The sequence below is a fragment of the Oryctolagus cuniculus genome, chromosome 1, assembly GCF_051225735.1.
Source record: "Oryctolagus cuniculus isolate XC-2025 breed Fujian yellow rabbit chromosome 1, ASM5122573v1, whole genome shotgun sequence".
Lineage (NCBI taxonomy): Eukaryota > Metazoa > Chordata > Mammalia > Lagomorpha > Leporidae > Oryctolagus > Oryctolagus cuniculus.
Window position 1 is genome coordinate 71,924,831 of NC_142867.1, and position 24,576 is coordinate 71,949,406.

Genomic DNA, 24,576 nt, shown 5'->3' on the forward strand with positions numbered 1-24,576 from the left:
ATTTCTTTGAGCTGACTGCCCTGTGTTGAGCAGATATCTAAACTACAGGATGTCCCTCAGAGGAGAATGGGATCTAAGAAGTTTATGGGGTAATGACATGTAAGCCATTTAGTATTTGGCTTAAACAAGGACACAAGGAAACAAAAACACATATAACACAACAAACACAAAATGAAAGATTAACAGCTTGTGCTATATGCTTAAAGAAAAATTCCCTGTGCCCTTCAAAATGTCCAAGTGTCTTACGCCATAGAGCCAGGAATCACTCAGTAATTTTCTGTTCAATGAACGATGAAATAAATCTTATACCAGGCATATGGGAAAGATGACCTGGATATCTTGGCAACATTTTATTTTATTAATACCTACATTTGGGTAAAAGCAGAAATAGGATTTGTTAGATCCAACTCCTGAGAGTACAACATTATTTATAGGGATAGGTATGGGTAAGTAAGTGAGTTAATGTTGCAGTATTTTTAAAAGCCAGCTGTTTCCCAAACAGGGAAATATCTTGCTGTCATACATGATGGATTGTATAAAAAGATCCAAGCTTTCAGAATTTCTAAACAAGATATTCAGCGAAGTTCTTCACCTACCTAAACAAGCAATTCCAGCAAGCAAATTGTGGTACTGAGAGTTTCGTTTTCATGCTCAAAGAGATGCGTTCCTTACCCAAGAGTGTCACTAAATTGGAAATGTCACAACCCTTGGGGGCACATGAAAAATGCATATTATTTCACATCTGTTTTTCACATGGTCCCAATGGGCCTGGTATTTTTCCAAATTACTCTGTAGAAAAACCAATTTAACTTGATTGAGGTAGGAACAGAAACTTACAAGCAAAGTAGAATACTCACTTTAAGATTTGAATGGAGAACTTTGCTTCGTGCTGGTACCATTGATAAATTATTGCTCTATTTTTATAATCCTATTTTCTTTGCTTCTACTGAATCAACTCTGACTCATTCTTTTAAGATCAAGTTCAGGAAGCACCCCTAAATTTCAATCAAATTAACATTTTTTTTTTTCCTTTTCTGTGTCCTCTGCCTGTTTAATTTGTAAAACTGTATAATGGAAAGGTGAGACGTTAGAAGTGAGGAAATTGAATAGAAGGCACAACTGTTCCCTGCTAGCTGAGTGACCTTGGTGCAGTTATTCAACCTCTCTGAGATTTATTTACTCATAAGCAATATGGAGCTAGTTTCTCATGAAGATTAAATAAATGATATAAACACACATATATATTTATAAATAATATCAAAACATTTATATCTATATACATAAATGATATAAACAAATGCCTAAGTAGAACCTAAAGAATGCTAACTATGCTCATTTTTAAAAAAACACAAACTGGCAATGCTAAGGAGTAGAAAGAAAACTTAGATCATAAAAAAGGAGGCTGCTTCTGATTCCTTCCTGTTTCATAAGGACAAGATTCATTTGTATAAGCATTTTCTATGCATCAATACTCTTGTCTTCACCTCTCAAATTGCAAAGACTACAGCTGGAAGATTTCTAACAACATGGTTTTGACCATCAGAATATAAAAGATCGCTGCAAATGTGAAGGACGTAAAGCATGGCAGGACTATCTTGAAAGGAAATGTTGGCTTTCTGAAAGAAGATGGAATATACCCCAATCCATCAAGCCTCTGATCATCTCCACATTCTTGCCCGTCTCCCCAGGGGGAGGCGTCAGATTAGATTTAGCACAATCCATTCTGCAGAAAGGCTGTGTGTGCACTGATAAGCTGGCCCAGCGGCAGGCAGAGCATTGTCTGCAGCTTTTCCCTAGAGCGCTGGCTATTTATTTCACTTCTATCCCAATCGAGCAAAGACATTTACTAAATTTTACTTGATGCTGTCACAGGATCCTTTTGAAAAGCACCATGTTTGCAGCCAGCCTGAAAAGGTTGGCAAAGGAGGATGCCTTGTGACTAGCTCACAGGGCTGTATTGGCATGTGTGGGATTTCTTGGGGAAAATTATCCCTTCACTGGGCAATTAAAATCCATCTGGTTACTCTGCCAGCTGAAGATTCAGTGAATTCAGTGCCAGCTACTATCAGGTGTGGATGTTTCAAATTTCCTTTGAATGAGATGTTGGGAACATTCATCCCACAATGATATGTCCCTTGTGAAATATGTGTAGTTAAAAATATAGAATGAGAAGAAAAGATCATGCAATAACAGAATTGTTTAGCAGGGATTCTTCACAAATTCCATGCCATTAACCTCCTTGACTGTCTGGTAAAGCCAATGGACACCTTTCTCAAAATAATACTTTAAATGCATGAAACAATTAGAGAGAATTGCAGAGAACTTATTATATCAAAACAAAATTATAAATATTTATTAGTACCTTAAACAATAAGTTGAGCAACTGGTTTGATTGCTATTGGAGTTCTAAAATAGCAGTGATCAAAAATGCTCTCAAGATACATGCAATATTTTAATAAGGTATAAAATATTTATTTCTATTTGTGATAAAGTCAAAGGAATGGCCAATACTATTGAATTTACTACCTGCAATCATTAACAAAGAAAACTCTTGAATTGCAATTTGAGATTAGTGACCATAATGGCATTATTTATCTGTCTGTATACATAGCTTTCAACTTATGAACAACACATAAGGAGGTTTCAAATTGCAAAGACTTGGTTGGCAACAGAATGCTGCTATATTCTAAATGAGTGATAGAAGCAGGTCATTTTATCAACTCTGAATCATAATTTCCACAATTTACTTCACAAGATATTTTGTGAGAATCAAATTATACTTAGTGAATACTTACCCTATATCTGGTACCAGGCTAATTGTTTTAAAAGCATTAATTAGGATATATAAGAGAAAAAGCTTGGCATAATCCAAAATTATATATAATGTTCTCAAATGAGACTAGCCTAGACTTTGCATGGAGAAAATTATAAAGATTACAGAAATGCATCCAAATCAGCAGAGAAAAGTACATTACTGTAGTATTTTAGCAGAGGAAAAGGAACTTTAGGAGTGCTGTTCCCTACTGCTGTTGTTATTGGTTGCCACTTTGAGGATTAGAGGGGTTGCCCATCAAACATTGCCCCAATGAGACCACTAGCTTGTGGCCTACACCTTGGTTCCTTCCACATTTTCTTCTCTTTGTACAATTTTATGATGATTATGATTGAAGGATTCATCAAACTAACCACACAGGCACAGAATAACCAGAAGAGTCTCCTGACCATTAACAAAGTACACCAGTATTAAGCAAAGTGCTCAATGTGTTTATAATATAATTTCAATGCCTAATAAAAAGGAAAAAATACAGATTAAAAAAAGGAAAAAAAAAGATTACTGACGCCATAAACAAGAGTGTCAAATTGTTAAGTCAACAACAGGAGTCACTGTGTCCCACTCCTCATGTGGGATCTGTCCTTAATGTGTTGTCCAATGTGAAGTAATGCTATAACTAGTACTGAGACAGTATTTTACACTTTGTGTTTCTGTGTGAGTGCAAACTGATGAAATCTTTACTTAATATATACTTAATTGATCTTCTGTATATAAAGATAATTGAGAATGAATCTTGATGTGAATGGAATGGGAGAGGGAGCAGGAGATGGGAGGGGTGCGAGTGGGAGGGAAGTTATGGGGGGGGGAAGCCATTGTAATCCATAAACTGTATTTTGGAAATTTATGTTTACTAAATAAAAGTTAAAAAAAATTCAATGCTATATAAAAAGCTTTGAAAGAAAAAGAAGGAAATATATCACATTGTTTTATGCAGTAGTCATACATTTGATTTCAATCCCAATATTGATTGTTTAAAAAAACTTAGAGCTATCCCATAACCAAAGGATTCTATTCCAGAAATATATCTATATACAGCAATATTTAGATTTAGATAATTGCAATTTATCATATTAATAAAGTATTTTAACTTTTCTCAGAATGTTTAAAATTGATATCTATTTGTTAAAAAATAAAAATAGGAAATGCATATACTTATTTGACATTATATAGCATACAAATCTCAAATTCAAAGTCAACAGTATAATTACAAGAAAACGTTAGATGAACTATTGTGATAACTGTAATCACAATTACTATTTACCATTGTTTGAAACATCAGCCAACAAATTGGAGAAGTAGATAAAGGTTGCAATATACCATTTTGAAGAAGCTGAAAATAAACATGGCTTTATGCTTGGGAAATCAAGAGAATGATCTAAAAACCCATTATCAATACTAAAAAATTGTATAGTTCTGGCCCAAAATTTTTTATACCTAAAGTAGTAGCTGCCATATATGTAAGCAAAAACCAGATATAAAGAGAAAAAATCCATTCAGAAAAGTAGTATAACATATACAATTCTTAAAAATAAAATAAAATAAAATTATATCACTATAAAAAATTAAAAGAGAGAATAAGAAAGGAAGGAGGAGAGAGGGTGTGAGTGTGGGTGGAAGAAAAGGGAAAATGGGAAATACCACTATGCCCCTAAATCTGTATATTTGAAAATACATGACTCTGTTCACCTGATATAAATAAAAAATGTTTTAAAAGAGTTTATTAAGAGAAATTTTAAATCTTATTGACATAAGCAAAGATGATTAAAATAAATAAAAGCTATGCATACAGAATGTTTGGATAGTAAGATTCAACATCTTAGTGATAGTGTTTTTCAAAAATTTCTCTAAGGATTTATCATGATGCAAACATCATTAAAATATATTTTACTCAGGTTTGGTTTAACTAGAATGATTTACACTTTTTGTTAAAAATAGCAAGGAAAAGCCAGCGCCGCTGCTCACTAGGCTAATCCTCTGCCTTGCAGCGCCGGCACCCCGGGTTCTAGTCCCGGTCGGGGCGCCGGATTCTGTCCCGGTTGCCCCTCTTCCAGGCCAGCTCTCTGCTGTGGCCCGGGAGTGCAGTGGAGGATGGCCCAAGTGCTTGGGCCCTGCACCCCATGGGAGACCAGGAGAAGCACCTGGCTCCTGCCATCGGATCAGCGTGGTGTACCAGCTACGGCGGCCATTGGAGGGTGAACCAACGGCAAAGGAAGACCTTTCTCTCTGTCTCTCTCTCTCACTGTCCACTCTGCCTGTCAAAAAAAAAAAAAAAAAAAATAGCAAGGATTGTTTTCAAAACCAAAAAAAAAAAAAAAGATTAGTGCTTAGGGGTATAAAGTTTCCAAATGATGAAACATATTCTATATGTCTAACAAATAAAGCAGTGTGATACTAGCAAATGAATAGAAGGTCAATGTCTCAGATTATGAAGCCTAAAAATAGGCCCAAATAAATGTTAGAGTACACTATCTGATGAAGATGACACTACAGCTAAATAATGAAAAGATGAAATAGTTAGTGAAAAGTTGTATAATAACTTGTAACTACTTGGGGGAAAAGTGATTACAGCTATATTTCACTGAATGAATCAAACACTTAAAATATTTTAATTCATTGTAGGAATAAAATCATGGAATTGTTGATGTATAAAAAACAATATTCAGTTGGAGAATGCATTTATTAAGAATAATGCAAGACTCAGTAGCCATTAAAGGGATACTCAATTAAAACAGATTACTGCATGGAAAAATCATTACAAATAATACAGATAAATAAATGATGAAAATGATTTCAATTCATCAGAAAAAAACATTTTTAAAAATGGCTTCGCAGGTTTTTATGATGGGCTTATGACCTGCCATTGGATTTGTGAGATGCCTAAGAGCAAGGCAGGATCAAGCTTCAGCTCCTCTAGAGGCTGAGGAAGAATTCTACAAGTTCATCAGTGAAAATGATGCCTCAGAGATGGGCTTTCTAGGGATTTTTGCTCAGTGAAGCTCTATCTAAGTACCTAAGAACAGCAGGAGCTTGAGGGAAATGGCTGATCTGTACACACTGAGGTTGACTATGGATAACAATACAGTGAGTATCACCTTCTTTCACCCTTCATATGCAATTAACAAGCTTGAAGAGAGGACTGTAGCATAAATAGAACAGAAAATGACTAGCAGCAAGATTAAAAAGTTTATCTAAGAAAACGTTGTTGGTATTTGTCCTTACACAACAGAAGACAATAAAGGCATGATACAGGGTAACGACTTACTCCTGGCTTCCTGTGGTCTGTGCAAAGAAAGCTAAAGGATCTAATGAACAGAGTGAGATGCAGTGATGAAAGCAGAGATTCCAGGATGCTGGACACAAAATCAGGACTTACAGCAAACCACAAAACCTTTATTGTTGAATTCTCAATTTGGGTTTGGAAAGCAGGGCTGGAGATTCCTGCTTACTATCAGAACTGCTAGAGGAGACAGATCGTCATGCAGGAGGAATTCCTGAGTGCTGGTAAGGTATTGAGAGGCTCCTGCAGGATTACTCTAATGGCAACCTGAAGAGATCACTGAAATTTCTTTCTACACAAGATAGGAACGATGAACCTGCAACAGAGAATTTTTATGAAATAGTGAATAATGAACCCATAGATGTACTGATTGATTTTATGCTCCTAGGTGTGTTCACTGTAAGAATCTGGAATCTGAGAAAAAAGAATGGGGAGAGAAGTTCAACAAATTCTCATAGCCTAGATGGATGTCACTGCCAGTGATTCACCTTCTCCACATGCAGTCAGAGGTTTTCATACAATCTACTTATTTCAAGCCAGAAAAAAAACAAAGTCCAAAGAAACAAGAATTGTGATACCCATCTACAGAGAGAAGCTACAATCTCCCTTTCCATAATTCAAGACAAGAGACTTAAGAAGAACAAAGCTTGAAAGATCTCTAAAAGCAGCAAACAAAACAGTTTGTGAAAGCACTCTTCTGGCAGAGATGGCCAAACGCCGAGGAGGATTGAGACCTGTGTGAGGTTATTACCTCTCCCGGGTGAGAGGGCACGTGGACACACCTGGAATCCTATTAAACTTTCTCTAATCTGTTTCTTGGCTGTACTGTTTATGGAAAGACCAGGCTCAACTTTATTTTGGTTTTGTGAAAATTTTTTGTACTGGGGGAATGTTGTAGGGGTGGAGGGTACTGAGCTTGGGGATTCTTTTCTAATATTCTTTTCTATATTTGGAACAGTGACAATTAATGAGCCCCTTTTAAAAATTGACTTCAATAAGACCTTTATATATCTTCAAAAAAGAAAATTTTTGAAAAGACTAAAAGCTAATAGAATAATGGGAAAAGGATAATAAGCAAAGAATTCACATAAAAGAAAATGCAAATGACTATTAAGCCTATGGAAAGATGTGCAGATTCATCCCAAAAAAAAAAAAAAGGGAAAAAAACTTTAATTTAATTATACTGGCATGACATTTTTAACCCATTCAATTGCCAAAAATAGAAAAATTTGATGATTCACAGTGTTGCAGAATATAAGGAAACAGACATCATATTACTGGTAAAGATATGATTTGTTCAACTCTGCAAGATAATTTGATAATATTTTTCAAAAAATGAGTTACTTGCAAATAAATGAAATGGCTGATGCAGGGAATTATTCATGCCAGAAATATTTATTATCTAAAAATATTTATGCATTCCAAATGTCAATCAATGGATAGCTGATTGAATAAATCCTATGGTTTTCCTATGGTTTCTATGGTTACTAAACACCTTTATATGTGGTTTATTTTTACATGTATTCAAATATTTTTAAAACAGGATTATTCATTTGAAAGGCAGGATTACAGAGACAGAGGTAGAGAGAGAGATCTTCCATCCACTGGTTCACTCTCTAAATGGCTAGAACAGCTGAAGTTGGGCGGATCCTAAGCCAGGAGCCTAGAGCTTCTTCCTGGCCTCCTATGTGGGTGCAGGGGCACAAGGACTTGGGCCTTGTTCTACTGCTTTTCCAGGCCATAGCAGAGAGCTGGTTCGGAAGTGGAGCAGCTGGGAGTTAAACCAGCATCCATATGGGATGCCAGCATTATAGGCGGTGGTTTTATCCTTTATGCCACAGCACTGCCCCCAATTTTATGTTTTATTAAGAAAAAAATTCCTAATATTCATAAATTTACTTGAGTTAAGCAATTAATACATAATAAAACTCTTCCAGTTTATTATATTCTATACATTTAAAATAGATGGTGCATATTAAATGTAACAGTTATATAAAATCATAAAATCATAAAAACATTAATTCAGATGTCCTAAACAGCACTCTGGCCTCAGAATCAGCCCTTAAGGCAGGTGGATCTGGCTGAAAAGCCCATGAGAGTATTTCAGGCATGGAAAGCCAAAACACTCTGGCAAAAAAAAAAAAAAAAAACAAAAACAAAACACCCTACGTGAAAGATCTCTGTGAGTGAGATCCCAGTGAAAAGAACAGGTCATCAAAGAAGGAGGTACCTTTCTCTGAAGGGAGGAGAGAACTTCCACTTTGACTACGACCTTGTCTAAATATGATCAGAGTTGGTGAACTCAAAAGGCTTCCATAGCCTTGGCAACTCATGACAAGAGCCTAGGGTGATTACTGATGCCATAAACAAGAGTGTCAATTTGCTAAGTCAACAACAGGAGTCACTGTGCACTTACTCCTCATGTAGGATCTCTGTCCTTAATGTGCTGTACATTGTGATTTCATGCTATAACTAGTACTCAAACAGTATTTTTCACTTTGTGTTTCTATGTGGGTGCAAACTGTTGAAATCTTTACTTAATGTATGCTAAACTGATCTTCTGTCTATAAAGAGAATTGAAAATGAATCTTGATGTGAATGGAAGGGGGGAGGGAGAGGGAAAGGGGAGGGTTGTGGGTGGGAGGGAAGTTACCGGGGCGGGGAAGCCATTGTAATCCATAAGCTGTACTTTGGAAATTTATATTCATTAAATAAAAGTTAAAAATAAATAAATAGATAAATAAATCTTTAAAACATATTTTATTTTAAATTTTTCATTTATATAAAGTGAACAAATTTCATGTTTCATATATGCAAATTTAAGAGTATAATAATTCTTCTCATGCTATCTGTCCTCCCACCAATATTTCTACCTTCCATTCTCCTTCCTTTCTTATGTTTTCTTTTAACTTTTACAATGACATACTTTCAATTTATTTTGTAATCATAAGCTTGCCCCTCCACCAAATGAACAATTCAACAAGTGGTAAGTAGCAAAACCTCTGTTCTTCAAGAGTATAGACAAGGGCAGTAACAATAATCAAATATTTAAATGTCAGTTTTGTTCATATATATATAACATTTTCTTTGTACTCTCTGTATTAATTGCCACAAATCAGGAAAAACATTTTTCTGGTATTTTCAGTACCAGCTTAATTCACTAAGAATAATGGTTTCCAGTTGCACCCATTTTTTGGCAAAAGACAGCATTTCACTCTTTTTTATGGCTGGGTAGTATTCTATAGGTTTATATACAACATTTTCTTTATCCAACCATCAGTATATGGATATCTGGGTTTATTCCATATCTTAGCTCTTGTGAATTGAGCTGTAATAAACAGGTAAGTTATTTCATATGCTGATTTCATTTCTATTTGGTAAATTCCCAGGAATAGGATGACAGGGTCATATGGTAGAACTGTTTTCAGATTGCTGAAGAATCTCCATACTGTCTTCCATAATAGTTTTACTAGTTTACATCCCTACCAACAGTTTAGTAGGGTAGCTTTTCCCCTACATCCTCACTAGCATTGTGGGGAGCAACTTGGACTAGACTAAGTTACTGGAATTAAGACTTATTCTATGCATCTGCTCTCCCACAATATGGCGCTGAGAAGGGAGAAACAGCTTCTACACAGCTGCCTCCAGTTCAACCAATAAACTGTACGACTTACTCCTGATTGGAGGAGAGCAGCGTACTCGGTGTGTGGGTAGCAGAGTTGGGATTGGTGGAAGAGGACTATAAAGGAGGAGAGAGACAACATGCACGAGGAACATCTAAGGGGAACATCTATGTGAAGGAACACCTGTGCAGCCCCTGAGAGAGCCGGCCGGCGGTGTGCCGCTCCCCCGCGGAAGTGGGGAAAGTGGCCAGGGGGAACCGCCCTTCCACGGAGGTGGAAGGGATGGTAGCCAACCCGGGAAGAACCAGCAGCAAACCCGGGGAGGGCCGAGCAGACAAAAGAACAATGCAGGGTCCTGTGTCGTTCCTCCACGAAGAGGGGGAGCGACAAGCATTTATTCTTTTTCTGATTTTTGGGTCTTGTAGATTATTTTTATGCATCTAACTTCTGTCACTGTCAGCACTTATATATTAAAGGTGAGCTTTTCATCTCATCTTAAGTCTGCATGGTCAGTGACTCCAGAGAACTAATGAAAACCATTTCAAAGTGGATCTTAAGAAAACACAGAGGCATTATACCTATTTATTTATTTATTTATAAAATTAGGTAAATAGTATATATGTAGGTATGTTTAGGTAAATAAAAATGAGTAGATGGAAGTGTAGATGCATAGATGGATAGGTAGATTCAGCCCCTAATTATTTCTGTCTCTTCATCAATGCAACCTCCAATCACACACAAACACAAACACTCAACCCCTCCTATAGACCCTGACACCAGGCTTCTAAGCAAAAAGTCACTACAACAAAATATGAAAGTGTTTAATCCAGAATGTACTTTCTCTTAAGCCAATATTATTCAAAAAGTGAGTTTCAAATAAAAAGTGAAACTTAGACACAATTTAATGGTCTATTAATAGCATTTTACTTGAATACAACAAAATAGAACAGGATAGAGAAAATCAACAAGCATAATATGTGAATTTAAATATTACTTGGGGACAACTTCCTATTAGTTTTCATTATGACATCATAATTTCATAATGTGCAGGCTAGTTTTAAAATAAAATATATCTCCTCAAGAGTAAAAATCAAAAATATTTGAGTAGTGTTGCTAGATTTATATACCAAAAGAATATATGAAGACTTAATTTCAAATTTGCCTCAGAAACCATTTTCCAGGGCCTTACAAGTTATTTGACAGATATAGCAATTAATATTTACACTGAATTTAGTACATTCTTTCACATTCTTTTTCAATTGATCTTCTAAACCATTCACTTTGCAGAGATAAGGCAACCAAGATGTACTGGAGTTGAATGTCTTTTCCAAGTTTATTCAACCAAGAAGCATTGAAGCAGAATTAGAAATCCAGACAGGCTCAATCCTATAACTTCTCATAACCAACACATATAGAAAGTCAATTTATTCATGTATTTATTCAGTCATTCAAAATATTTATTACATCCTCCCTGTTCACTGCAGGGAAAAAAAGAAAATGTATATTGCAAATGCTCCAAGCACAGTGCTGAAAAGTGTTTACACCAAAGAACAAAAGAAACCCCACCCCTTGTGTTAAGCATCATAGTATAACATAAACAAGTCTAACAAGTAGCAAAATATGATTAGACCTCGAAGAAATTGAACTTCTCCCAAAAAGTGTTCTAGCTTGTGCTTGAGAATAATTATGATGTAAATGGGAAAAAATGATTTTTTTTTATTTCATCAATTAAATCCTCACTTCTTTCTCTGGAACACTATTGACACTGACCAATTTCCCTCTCAAACTCATCTTAATGATCCTAAAGTAGCGATTATAGTACTTAAATTTGAGGGCTGTTAGAAGAAGGCTCGGAAATAACACATTAAAACTATAAGGCCTGCAAGTGGCATCTGGCAATCATTGTTACTCAGTATTATTGCCAGTGAATCTACACAAATTCTGGAGAGCACTTGCTTAAAACAGTAATCGGGAGAACATTGCATCACTGATAGATAGGAAAACTCCCTAATACATGCTTATCAACTTTCTTGCACATATAAATGGCAATTTGAAGTTCTTGTCAGCATAAGTATAAAAGCTATGTACTAAAAATGTATATAATGAGGACAACTAAGATACAACATAGCACAGAAAATTTAGAACTCAATATTCCCATCAGTGCCAAAGCATTTCATATGCTCCATCTACAGAAGTCTATAAAGCCAAGCTAGCTTACTATTGAAAATTCTCTCAATTCAAGAGTCTGTGGCCTGTTAAGACAGCCACACCTAAATAAGGATAAAAAAAATTCCCCTTGAAGTAGGCAGGCATACAGTCTCAGGTCCTACAGAGAGACTGTAAAGTAGTATAGTGCTTCATGCATTCTTATGGAGTTACTTCTAAGGGTACAGTTTAAAATTTGCTATGGGATTGCAAATCCCTTTGGGCTAGATGGTAATGTTAACATCTTAAGTTTTAAAGTGATCATATAGGCGGGATTAAGTGTTAGAGTGATCATGTCAATAGGATTAAGTGTTTATAATTAATAATAATAAAGTTAAAGAACAGTAAATGCTCCAACATGGGAAGCAGTCTGTACAGTAGACTCATAGAGTGGCAATGGCTTTGAGTAGCACTCAGTTACCTCAAGATCAGCCCTAAAGGCATTCTGGTCTGGCTGGAAAGCCCAGAAGAGAATTTCAGGTGTGGAAAGCCAGGACACTTGTGCAGAAAGTCTCTACGTGGAGAACCTCCCTGGGGGAGATCTCAGTGGAGAATAGTGGCCGTCGAAGGATGGACTTTTCTCCAGAGGGAGGAGAAAACTTCCATTTGCTTATGGCCTTGTCTGAATACTGATGGAATTTGAGGAACTCAGAAGGCTTCCACGGCCTAGGCAGCTCATGTCAAGAGCCTCGGGTGATCACTGACGTCACACGTAAGAGTGTTAATTGTTAAATTAACAACAGGAGTCACTGTGTACTAACTTCCCAAGTAGGATCTCTTTTCTCAAAAGAGCTACAGTAGTAACTTTAACGGAAAAACTTAATCCCAAAGATTTGCTTTGCTCTATTGTGTGATAGTAAGTTCTAGTTATGTCTAAGCATCAGACTCCAATGCCTGTGTTTTTAGCTATTTATTTAAGGTTAAGTGCCTCAAATGTGAAATCTTGCATACATGTCTCTCTCTGAAATTCCTATCTCATATGTTTTAACATAGGGTCAGATATTTAAAGGCAACTGAGGAGATTTCTGAGAATGGCAAAGTTCTATGGACTTTGGATTCCAAGATTTGGATTCCAGGCTTTTGTGTATAGCTTTAAAGATGCCCTGATACAGTCTCTGTACTAAAAAGGGTAGCTGAAAAAGTTGTTCCAGAGAACTAAGGAGCTTCTAAATAAAAGCTCCGGTTTTGGAAGTTACTGATGACAGGATTCTATGGAATTTGAATTCCAGGATTTGGATTCCAAACTTTTGTATATAGCTTTAAAGAGGCCCTGACGCAGACTCCCTACTGAAAAGGGTAGCTACAAGAGTTATGGATTCCAGGATCTGGATTCTAAGCCTGTGTTTGCTTAAAAGCCTCTGAAACAGACACTGTGCTGGGCAGGGGAGCTGCAAAGGTATTCCAAGGAATCAAGGAGTTTTTAACAAAAACTCCAACATTAGAAATTCCTGAGCAAGATCCTCTTCAGATCAGTTTCAGCTTAGATAAAAGGGACCTTACCAGGTGCTAGTGAACACAACTACTTCTGTGAAATTAGGACTAAACTTCTACCTCTTAAGTCTTCACAGGTAAATGCAAAACACATTCCTGACTGTTCCTATAAGCCAATCAGAAACCTTAGAACTCAACTTCTGGGAGTAACTGACTACACAGGGACACAGACCTTGGCAATGATTGAGACTGCCCCAACCCATAAAGCAAATTTGTTAGACAGGATAGACAGAGACTTACAGACACTGGATAGGCAGGGCCTGCACTACACCCCTCATGAACAGGAAGCAGTTAGAGAAGAGATCCCCTTAGGATTAGGGGGATGGAGTCTCTGAGGGGGGAATGAATTAGGCAGGTGTACTCTAGTAGCCAGACCTACGAGATGAGCCCCTGTGGGGAGCAACTCGGACTAGACTGTTACTGGAATTAAGACTTATTCTATGCATCTGCTCTCCCACAATATGGCGCTGAGAAGGGAATAACAACTTCTACGCAGCTGCCTCTCGCCAACTTGAGTGATGACCTGCAGGAGCTGATCCTGCTCCTGATTGGAGGAGAGCAGCATACTCGGCGTGTGGGTAGCAGAGTTGGGATTGGTGGAAGAGGACTATAAAGGAGGAGAGAGACAGCATGCACCAGGAACATCTAAGGGGAACACCTGAGCAGCCCCCAAGAGAGCCGGCCGGCGGTGTGCCTCTCCCCCGCGGAAGTGGGGAAAGTGGCAGGGGGAACCGCCCTTCCACGGAGGTGGAAGGGATGGTAGCCAACCCGGGAAGAACCAGCAGCAAACCCAGGGAGGGCCGAGCAGACAAAAGAACAGCGCAGGGTCCTGTGTCGTTCCTCCGCGAAGAGGGGGAGTGACAAGCCCCTGGAAAATGCAGATGCCGAATGGTTTACTGATGGCAGGAGCTATATAAAAAAAGGAGTTAGAAAGGCAGATGATAGAAGCCTAAGCACTACCACACAACACTTTAGCCCAAAAGGCAGAGCTTATTGCATTGACTAGGGCTTTACAACTGGGAAAAGGCCAGCGAGTTAATATTTATTTATATATGTGTGTGTGTGTGTGTGTATACAGATTACAGATATGCTTTCCTTGTGTTACATGCACACAATCTGGAAAAGAGAGGGGCTTACTGACTGCAAAGAGTTCCCCTGTTAAATATGGAAAAGAGATACTGGCTCTACTTCAGGTAGTACTGGAGCCATTAGAAGTGGCTGTCATCCACTGCAAGAGATATCAGAAGGGAGATAATTATGTTAACCAGGGAAATGCATTAGCAGATAGAGCAGCTACACAGGAAAGTTTGTAAATGGCCCTTATAACTCAATCTGTGGAAGTGGCTAAGGAACCTCTGAGAATGAATGGGCCCAACAGTGAGGCTATACTAAAAACACAAATGAATGGTGGATGCTAAATCATAGAATTATGCTACCAATGGCCACTCAATGGAAAATTATGAAGGAGATACACAACTCTACCCACTCGGGAAGAGATGCTTTAGTACAACTGGTCTCCTGAGCTTTTGGAGGAAAGGGACTAAATACAGTCATAAAGGAATGACTCACTTTTGGCCACTATGTTTACAGAATAACCCTCATCACATAAGACCACCTCCCCTGTTGACTCCTGTGCAGAGGAGGGGAACATAAACAGTTGAAGATTGGCAGGTTGATTTTACCAATATGCTCCCAACAAGCAATTATAGGTACCTCTAGTCTTTATTGATACTTTTACAGGATGGATAGAGGCCTTTTCGACCTGAACGGAGAAAGCACACGAGGTGCTTAAAGCTTTGTTGAAAGACATCGTGCCACGCTCTGGACTCCCACAGTCACTCCAGAGTGACAATGGACCTTCATTTATATCTAAAATAACCCCGCAGAACCCAGCAGCTTCTGAGAATCACGATGACCATGCTGGAGACACTGAGGATGGCGGTGACTGAAAGAGATCCAGCTCGTGAAGTGAATGCATTAGATGAAATAAGCAGAGACTTCCAGACCCTGGATAGGCAGGGTCTGCGCCCCTAATAAGCAGGAAGTAGCTACAGAAGATGGAGACTCGACGCCCATCAACATCCCCTTAAGATTAAGGTCTGGAGTCTCCGAGGGGGGGATGGAGTAGGCAGGCATACAGGTTAAAATTGTTAGATTTGTGAACTGGAAGACCATGCCTTCGCCATGCCCCTGTGTGACCTCATGCTGCTACCTGATGCCTTTGCCACGCCCCTGTGTGGCCTCATTCCCCTACCTGGCCACACCTGGGTGCCCACCAGTCAATCAGGTTAATTAACCACTCCCCTTTGGAAGTGGGTTAAAAGCCAGGACATGGTGTGGCCCAGCCTGCTCTTTTTCCCTGGTATCTTGCTAGAAAGGGGCTTGCTGTAGCCCCATGCCTCCAGGGTGCATGGCCTTCGGGCCATGTGCTCTAGGCTTCCTGACCTAGATGCTCTTCCATGTGGCTGGTTCCTGGTGTTTGGTATGAATCCCTAATTACCTCTCTCTCTTAAATAAAGCTGTCACTCTTCTATGCACCTTTCTCACTAAATAAAAGCTTAAAATGTACCATGCTACCTCGTTTATCTGTGCCTGTATTTAGAATTCTTCTCTAAATATTAGGCAAGAACCCTCTTGGGCTTATTAATATCAAGGATTTAGTAATAAGCCCGTGGTGAAATTGTAAGGCACCCCAAATTCTGGTAGCACATGTAGCACCATGGATAGTATTTCTAGGGAACTTTAAAAGGCCACATTTCAGTGTAAAATTTAGGGGGTCTTGTCTGATTTCACCCTCACAACAATGATAAAGTTGGATTAAATTTGGTAATATTCTTTTTGATATTTTCTATAAACATTTATTTCTATAAACATTTGATAAACTGGAGTTTGGTGAATGATCCGTAGAGTAAAGACCACAAAGTATGTGGTATTAGTTGGGGATTAGATAATGTATCATCACTGAAAAGGGAGTGAAAGGTGAAAGGTAAAAGAAATTCTGTGAACTTGTCTAGGGCATAAACCTGGTTACTGTGGAACACGTTTATATAAGTTCTGACATTTCAAAATGAGGCATCAAATGGTCTTGGCTGCTTAATTTTTGCAAACTGAGGTACTTGTGATTTTGAAAGGAAAATGAAAAAAAAAAAAACTTTCAAAAAGGACTCTTCATCCCACTCCATTCACAAAGCCAAGCCAGACGGAAAAATGTTCCCTGAGCAAAGCTTTTCATGAGGTCAAATAGTGGGGGATGGTCATTTGATCCACGTTGAACACACTAATCTTGAGGGAAGAGTAAATGATTCACCTTGTAGAGAGAAACAGGCACTTCCAGTCTACTGCAGTGGACGGGGTAATTCACTATACAAAGGACCTTACAATTACATGCCCTGCACATTCACTGTTCTCCCTTTTCTCTGAATCATAATCCAAACCATTAACTTCATTCAAATACTGAGCTGAGGAATGTTCAGAAATCCAGGCTTCTGACTTACTGATAGTTCAATAATAACCACGGAATATGTGAGTGATTCTGCTCTAGTGGGTAAGAAGTATAGCTTTCCCAGAATCAAATCTCCTCTAAACCATAGATAGCTGTTCCCTTCTACCCATTTCCCTCCTCTCTCTCTCTCTCTCTCTCTCTCTCTCTCTCTCTCAGAATCTGACTTTCCTTAATACGGAGGCTCATTCCAGACTCTAATCCTAAGTGATACAAAGATCCCTCTGTTCGGAAAAAAAAAAAAAAAAAAATCACCATTTAAACAAAAGAAAAGGGCAAATTGGGAAATATTGTAACACAAATATGACAGATAAATTTTTTAACTTTTATTTAATGAATATAAATTTCCAAAGTACAGCTTATGGATTACAATGGCTCCCCCCCATAACTTCCCTCCCACCACAACCCTCCCCTTTCCCTCTCCCTCCCTTCCCTCTCCCTCCCCCCTTCCATTCACATCAAGATTCATTTTCAATTCTCTTTATAGACAGAAGATCAGTTTAGCATATATTAAGTAAAGATTTCAACAGTTTGCACCCACATAGAAACACAAAGTGAAAAATACTATTTGAGTACTAGTTATAGCATGAAATCACAATGTACAGCACATTAAGGACAGAGATCCTACATGAGGAGTAAGTGCACTGTCGCTCCCCCTCTTCGTGGAGGAACGACACAGGACCCTGCCTAGGCTTCATATCCGAGTCACGGCACCATTATGTCGCTCCCCCTCTTCGTGGAGGAGCAACACAGGACCCTGCGCTGTTCTTTCTGTCTGCTCGGCCCTCCCCGGGTTTGCTGCTGGTTCTTCCCGGGTTGGCTACTATCCCTTCCACCTCCGTGGAAGGGCAGTTCCCCCTGGCCGCATTCCCCACTTCCACAGGGGAGCGGCACTCCGCCGGCCTTCTTTCTCGGGGGCTGCACGGGTTCCCTTAGATGTTCCCCATAGATGTTCCTGGTGCATGCCGTCTCTCTCCTCCTTTATAGTCCTCCTCCGCCAATCCTAACTCGGCTGCCCACACGCCGAGTACGCTGCTCTCCAATCAGGAGCAAGTCCTACAATTTATTAGTTGAACTGGAGGCAGCTGTGCGGAAGCTGTTTCCTCCTCTCCCAGCGCCATATTGTGGGAGAGCAGATGCATAGAATAAGTCCTAATTCGAGTAACTCAGTCCAGTCCGGATTGCTCCCCACAGTGCACAGTGACTCCTGTTGTTGACTTAGCAAATTGACACTCTTGTTTATGGCATCAGTAATCACCCTAGGCTCTTGTCATGAGTTTCCAAGGCTATGGAAGCCTTTTGAGTTCACCAGCTCTGATCATATTTAGACAAGGTCGTAGTCAAAGTGGAAGTTCTCTCCTCCCTTCAGAGAAAGGTACCTCCTTCTTTGATGACCTGTTCTTTTCAATGGGATCTCATTCGCAGAGATCTTTCATTTAGGTGTTTTTTTTTTTTTTTTTTTTTTTTTTTTTTTTTGGCCAGAGTTTTTTGGCTTTCCATGCCTGTAATACCATATGTTCTCCCTGATCGGTGACAACTAACTGAGCACCAAAAAGGAAACCTGTTAAAGTGAAATGAACACTAGGAGAAATGGTGACTTGGTCAGCCCTTGCCCTGACTGCTGACTGTTGATGAACAACTTAATACATTATCCCTCTTAGTATTTTTTGTTTGTTTGTTCTACTTAATACTTTTGGTTGAATACTGTAATCAATACACAGTTATTCTCAAGTGTTGAAACTTAACTGAAAAGTGATCGCTGTTAAATGTAAGAGTGGGAATAAGAGAGGGAAGAGATGTGCAATTCGGGACATGCTCAAGCTGACTTACCTCAAATGGTAGAGTCAGAAACATACCAGGGGATTCCAATTCAATCCCATCAAGGTGTCATGTACCAATGCCATCTCACTAGTCCCGGTGATCAATTTCTGTTTACAATTGATCATAATGATAGGACTAAGAGCCAAAGGGAGCACATAAACAAGACTAGTGTCTGCAAATACTAGCTGATAGAATAAAAAAGGGAGAGAACAATCCAACATGGGAAGGGAGATACACAGCAGACCCATAGAATGGCAGATGTCCTAAACAGCACTCTGGCCTCAGAATCAGTCCTTAAGGCACACGGATCTGGCTGAAAAGCCCATGAGAGTAATATGTTAGATAATTTTAAGGAGAGAGATGTTCTCTAATACCTTTTCAAAAAGTTTATTATTAAGCAGAGCAAAAATACAATCAGTATGCACAGATAAGTCACATATTTGAGGTAAGTTGAGCTCTGCACAGTGATAACTAGCTAACATCTCTGGGAAAGAACACAAAATTCAATAAAAGAAAATCCAAATGAGTTGCTATCAGAGCCTTCTCTGAACTAATACAGCCTTTTTTTACAAGAAAAAAAAAATCCCCTACCTGCCAACCTCAGGATTTTTTTTTAAAAAAATATGATTAATTAGAAGAAAAGATCTGACAACTAGGTCCATCCTTTTTTTTTTAACTTTAGAATCAAATTTTCTGCCTTTTCTTCCCAATAGTAAAAGCAGTCAAACAGGACATAATTGTCTCCCATATCTGCACTCTATATTGAAGTCCTGAGCATTTCCTAGATGCAAAAGGGAGGGGAAGGCAGAGAGGGTCCAAGATCTTACAGATGTCATGGAGTGGAGCCTCTGTAGAGGAAAGAGTAGAGGAGCTAGTATAGAATAGAATGCATGGCAAGTCTCCAGAGAGCTGAGGAATCAAGTCTTACAGCAATAGCTGCTACATAAAATTAGTTAGCTGGATTTGTGGTCATTGAATCACATTTCTCATACCTCAAATCCTTCCTATTCTCCCTATCCCGACTAAGTAAATTAGATGTTATATTAATATGCATAATTAGGTAAATTCACAGATAAGAGGGGCTTCAAAAATTTCAATTGAAATAAATATTATAAAAAAGCTATGCATAATTTTCAGAAATTTTGGAACAAAAAAAAGAAAAAAATCTTGCAGGACAGATATTAGGTTAAAATCACAGCATTTTTATACACCAATAGCAAATTAAGTGAAATCAAAGAAGTAATCCTGTTTCCAAAATCTACCTAAAAAAAGTACCTAGGATTAAATTGGACTAAATTTAACCAATGAGATGAAGGAACTCTACAGTGAAAGAAATCAAAGAGGATATAAAGCAATGTAAACACACCCCACGTTAATGGATTAGAAGATTTAAAATGTCCATGCTAACTAAAGCGATTTAAAGATTCAGTGCAATTCCTTTTTTTTCCTTTTTTTTTTTTTTTTTTTTTTTTTTTTTTTTTTTTTTGACAGGCAGAGTGGACAATGAGAGAGAGAGAGAGAGAGAAAGGTCTTCCTTTTGCCGTTGGTTCACCCTCCAATGGCTGCCACGGCCGGCGCTCTGTGGCTGGCGCACCGTGCTGATCTGATGGCAGGAGCCAGGTACTTATCCTGGTCTCCCAGGAGGATTAGCCTAGTGAGCCTTGGTGCCGGCCCAGTGCAATTCCTATCAAAACACCAGTAGTATTTTTCATAGAACTAGAAATCAAATTAGTAAAATTGCTATGGAACCTTAAATGACCCTAATAACCAAAGCAATTTTAAACAGAAAAGAAAAAAAAATGAGACATAATACTACTTGGCTTAAAAATATATTACCAAACTAGAATAGCTGATATAAAAGCAGATACAGAGAGCAATAGGACACAAAAGATAACATAGGAGTAAACTCATGCATGTATATCTAAGAATATGCATTGGAAAAATCAGATACATGTTGCTGGAAAATTAGATATACAAATGCAGAAAAATGAGACTAGACCTCTATCTCTTATCATGTACAAAAACAAACTCAAAATGAATTAAGACCCTAAACATAAGATCTGAAACTTTGAAGGTTCAAAAAAAATTGGAGTAACACTTGAGGACATTGAGATGGGCAAGGATTTTTGCATCAATCAGAAAAGCATTGGGAGGGGCTGGTGCTGTGGGTTAATGCCCTAGCCTGAAGTGCCAGCATCCTATATGGGCACTGGTTCGAGACCCAGCTGCTCCACTTCCAATCCAGCTCTCTGTTATGGCATGGGAAAGCAGTAGAAGATGGCCCAAGTCCTTGAGCCCTTGCACCCGCATGAGAAACCCAGAGGAAGCTCCTGGCTCCAGGCTTCGGACTGGCACAGTTCCAACCATTGCGTCCAACTGGGGAGAGAACCAGTGGATGGAAGACTTCCCTCTCCTCTCCTCTCCTCTCCTCTCCTCTCCTCTCCTCTCCTCTCCTCTCCTCTCCCTGTGTAATGCTGACTTTCAAATAAATAAATAAATCTTTAAAACAAAAAGAATTGGGAAAAAAAAGCAAAAATAGACAAATGGAATTTCCTCACACTAAAGAGCTTCAGTACAGCAAAGGACACAGTCAACAGATTGAAGAGACAAGCAATAGAACAATAGAATTGTAGATTGTCGCAAGCTATACATCTAACAATGGGCTAAAAACAAGCACACATAAGGAATTCAAACAACTCAATATCAACAAACCAAACAATCCAATTAAAATGGGCAGTGTATCTAAACATGTATTTCTCAAAGGAAGACAAACAAATGGGCAATAAGCACATGAAAAATATATCCAATGACCTAATCATTAGGGAAATGCAAATCAAAACCACAATGTATTATCATCTCACTCTAGTTATATTGGTTATTATCAAAAAGACAAAAGATAACAAATACTGGGGAGGATATGGAGAGTAAACCAAAGTTGAACAGTGTTGGTGGGAATGTAAGTTAGATAAGTCATTGGGGAAAACAATATGGAGGTGGATCAAAATCTAACAAACAAGCAAACAAAAACTATATATGACCCCGGAATTCCACTACTGGGTATATATTTAAAGGAAATAAAATCAGTCTGCAAGGAGGTATCTGAGTTACTGCCCAGCTGAGCTGAGATGATTTGGACTACTGGCCAGGTCTGAGGCTGAGCCATGGGACAGTTTCCACTCACCTTGTCAGTGGCTGACTTAAAAAATTTGCATCTTAAGAAAGAAAAAAAAAAAAAAACAACAAAGAAAACCACAGATGTCAATGATGCTGTTGTCAAGACAAATTCTATTGCAGAAAGGACAGTTGACGAGAAAGAGGACAGAACTGCCCTCTGCCCGCTCAACAAAGTGGTCAGAAGCATCATTGCTGATATACAAACCAAGTTGAAGTCCAGTAGCAGGATCCAAATTCGCCATTTGACTCAAAGAAGTCTTGAAGACTGCCTCCAAATACAACTTCTCCAAAGGGTCTTTGCCATGGGTTTCAACTGTCCATCTAAGATACCAGAAAACACTTGCCTTTGGTGTTTGCTAAACTCCCAGAGAACTTAATTGCTCAGCCTCAATCTGGTAAACAGATTGATAACCTCAAACTGGAAAAACAGTTGTCCTTTTTGTTGGCCATGCTCAGCGAAATAGAACCTGCAATCAGATATCCCTAGTGTCTGTGCCTCTCCCCAACATATGAACTTACCCTTCAAATGGGAAAAGTGATTGAGCAGATGTACTTATTTTACCCTGAACTGAAGCTAGCTAATGCTGCTCAAGAAAATAAATTGGAAAGAGGTCAGAAGATAAGTGAGCAGATTTTCATTGACACCCCAGGGGACTGTCTGGGATTGTTGCTCCATACTTAAGTTCATTGACCTCAAAAAGATCAAGGTATTCATTTTGCTGATGTGATGACAGCTATTCAGGGCCACCTGGATCAGAGCATCCATACCTAGAGGATGTTACTCAGAAAGTGCCAGATGGTGCTCTTTTCTGCCACCTTTGAAGACTGTGTGGAAGTTTGCCCAGAAAGTGGTCCCAGACTCAAAAGTTATCAAGCAGAAGCATGAGGTAAAAGGTGCTGGACACCACCAACCAGTATTACACCCTGAGCAGTGACAGAGATGAGAAATTCCAGGTCTTGTGCACACTGTACCCAGCCAATGCTATCACTTACTTAGAACATGATCTTTTGCTATATCCTCAAAATAGACAGGTAGTTGGCAGCAGAGCTCTCAAAAGAAGACCACTAACTGGCTCTGCTAAGTGGCAAAATGATGTTGAAGCAGGGGGCCACCATGTTTGATAGCTTTCAAGAGGGCAAAGACAAATTTCTGGTGGTCACCAACATGTGTGCCTGTGGTATTGATGTAGAGCAAGTGTCTGTCATCAACAACTTCAGTCTTCCCATGGACAAGGATGTGAAGCCAAAAAAGAACTACCTGCAATGGATTGGGCATATTGAGCACTTTGGCAAGAGACACCTGGCCATGAATATGGTTGATAGCAAACTAGCATGAACATACTGAGTAGAATCCAGGAGCACTTTAGTAAGAAGATAGAAAGATTGGACACAGATGATTTGGACAAGATTGAGAAAATACACAACTTGGAATCTCCAGCTGTGACTTGCACCAACCCTTGGTGCTGCCCCTGCCTGGGCGATGTGGACTTTCACAGCCCAAACCACCACCATCACTGAGAATACAAAGGCATATGAAGGAAACTATTGCCTCATTTTGAATTACATTTGGACTTCACAAAAGTTTGTGCAAATGATGGGAGATGGTAGAAAATTGTTTGTACAACTCTTTTTTTTTTTTTTTTAATTTTAGCTGCCACATATAAGGGAGAATATATGGTATTTGTCTTTTTGGGTCTGGCTCATTTCAGTCAACATGACATCCTCCAGTTGTGTCCATTTTGCTGCAAATGGTAGAATCTATTCTTTTTTAGTAGCTGAATAATATTCCATTGTGTATATATACCACATTTTCTTTATCCATTCATCTGATGAGGGACACCTCGTTTTGTTCCCAATTTGGGCTATTGTGAACAGTGTTGCTATACATATGGTGATGCAGATATCTCTTTTGATACTTTGTGTTCAAGTCTCATGGGTATAAACCCAGGAGTGGGATTGCTGGGTCATATGGCATGTCTATTTCTAATCTATAAAGAAATCTCCACACTGTTTTCCATCATGGTTGCATTAATTTGCACTCTCACCAAAAGTGTTTAAGTGTTCCCCTTTGTCAACATCCTCACCAGCATTTGTTACTTGCTGTATTTTGAATTTTAGCCATTCTAACAGGGGTGATTTGATATCTCATTGTGACTTTGATTGGCATTTACCTGCATTTTTTTGTATATTTGTTGACATCTGTATTTTTTTTTTAAGAACTGTCTATGAAGTTCTTTGCCCATTTCTTAACTTCATTTGGTGGTTTTTGTTGTTGTTGAGTTTTTAAAGTTGCTGAATATATTCAGGATTTTAATCCTTTGTAAGGTGCTTTGCAAATATATTTTCCAATTCTGTTGGATGTATCTTCACTCCATCGATTTCTTCCTTTGCTGTGCAAAAACTTTGAGTTTAATGTAGTGCCATTTGTTTAGTTTTGCTCTTGTTGCCTGTGCTTTGGGGGTCTTGTCTAAGAAGTCGTCCTCTCCACCAATGTCTTAGAGTGTTTCCCTTACATTTTCTTCCAGAACTTCACAGTCTAAGGTCTTAAATTTAGGTTTCAGAGGCATCTTGAATTGATGTGTGTATATGGTGAGAGATATGGATCTAATTTCATTCTTATATACATACAGTTTTGCCAGCACCATTTGTTGAA

The 24,576-nt window shown here is 38.6% G+C and overlaps 1 long non-coding RNA gene and 1 pseudogene across 1 annotated transcript in view; one reads left to right on the forward strand and one right to left on the reverse strand.

Moving 5' to 3' along the window:
• LOC149128463 (uncharacterized) overlaps positions 1-24,576 on the reverse strand; it is a 536,236-nt gene that overhangs the window by 46,469 nt on the left and 465,191 nt on the right. The window lies entirely within an intron of this gene.
• On the forward strand, positions 22,226-23,441 carry LOC100344791 (ATP-dependent RNA helicase DDX19B pseudogene; annotated as a pseudogene).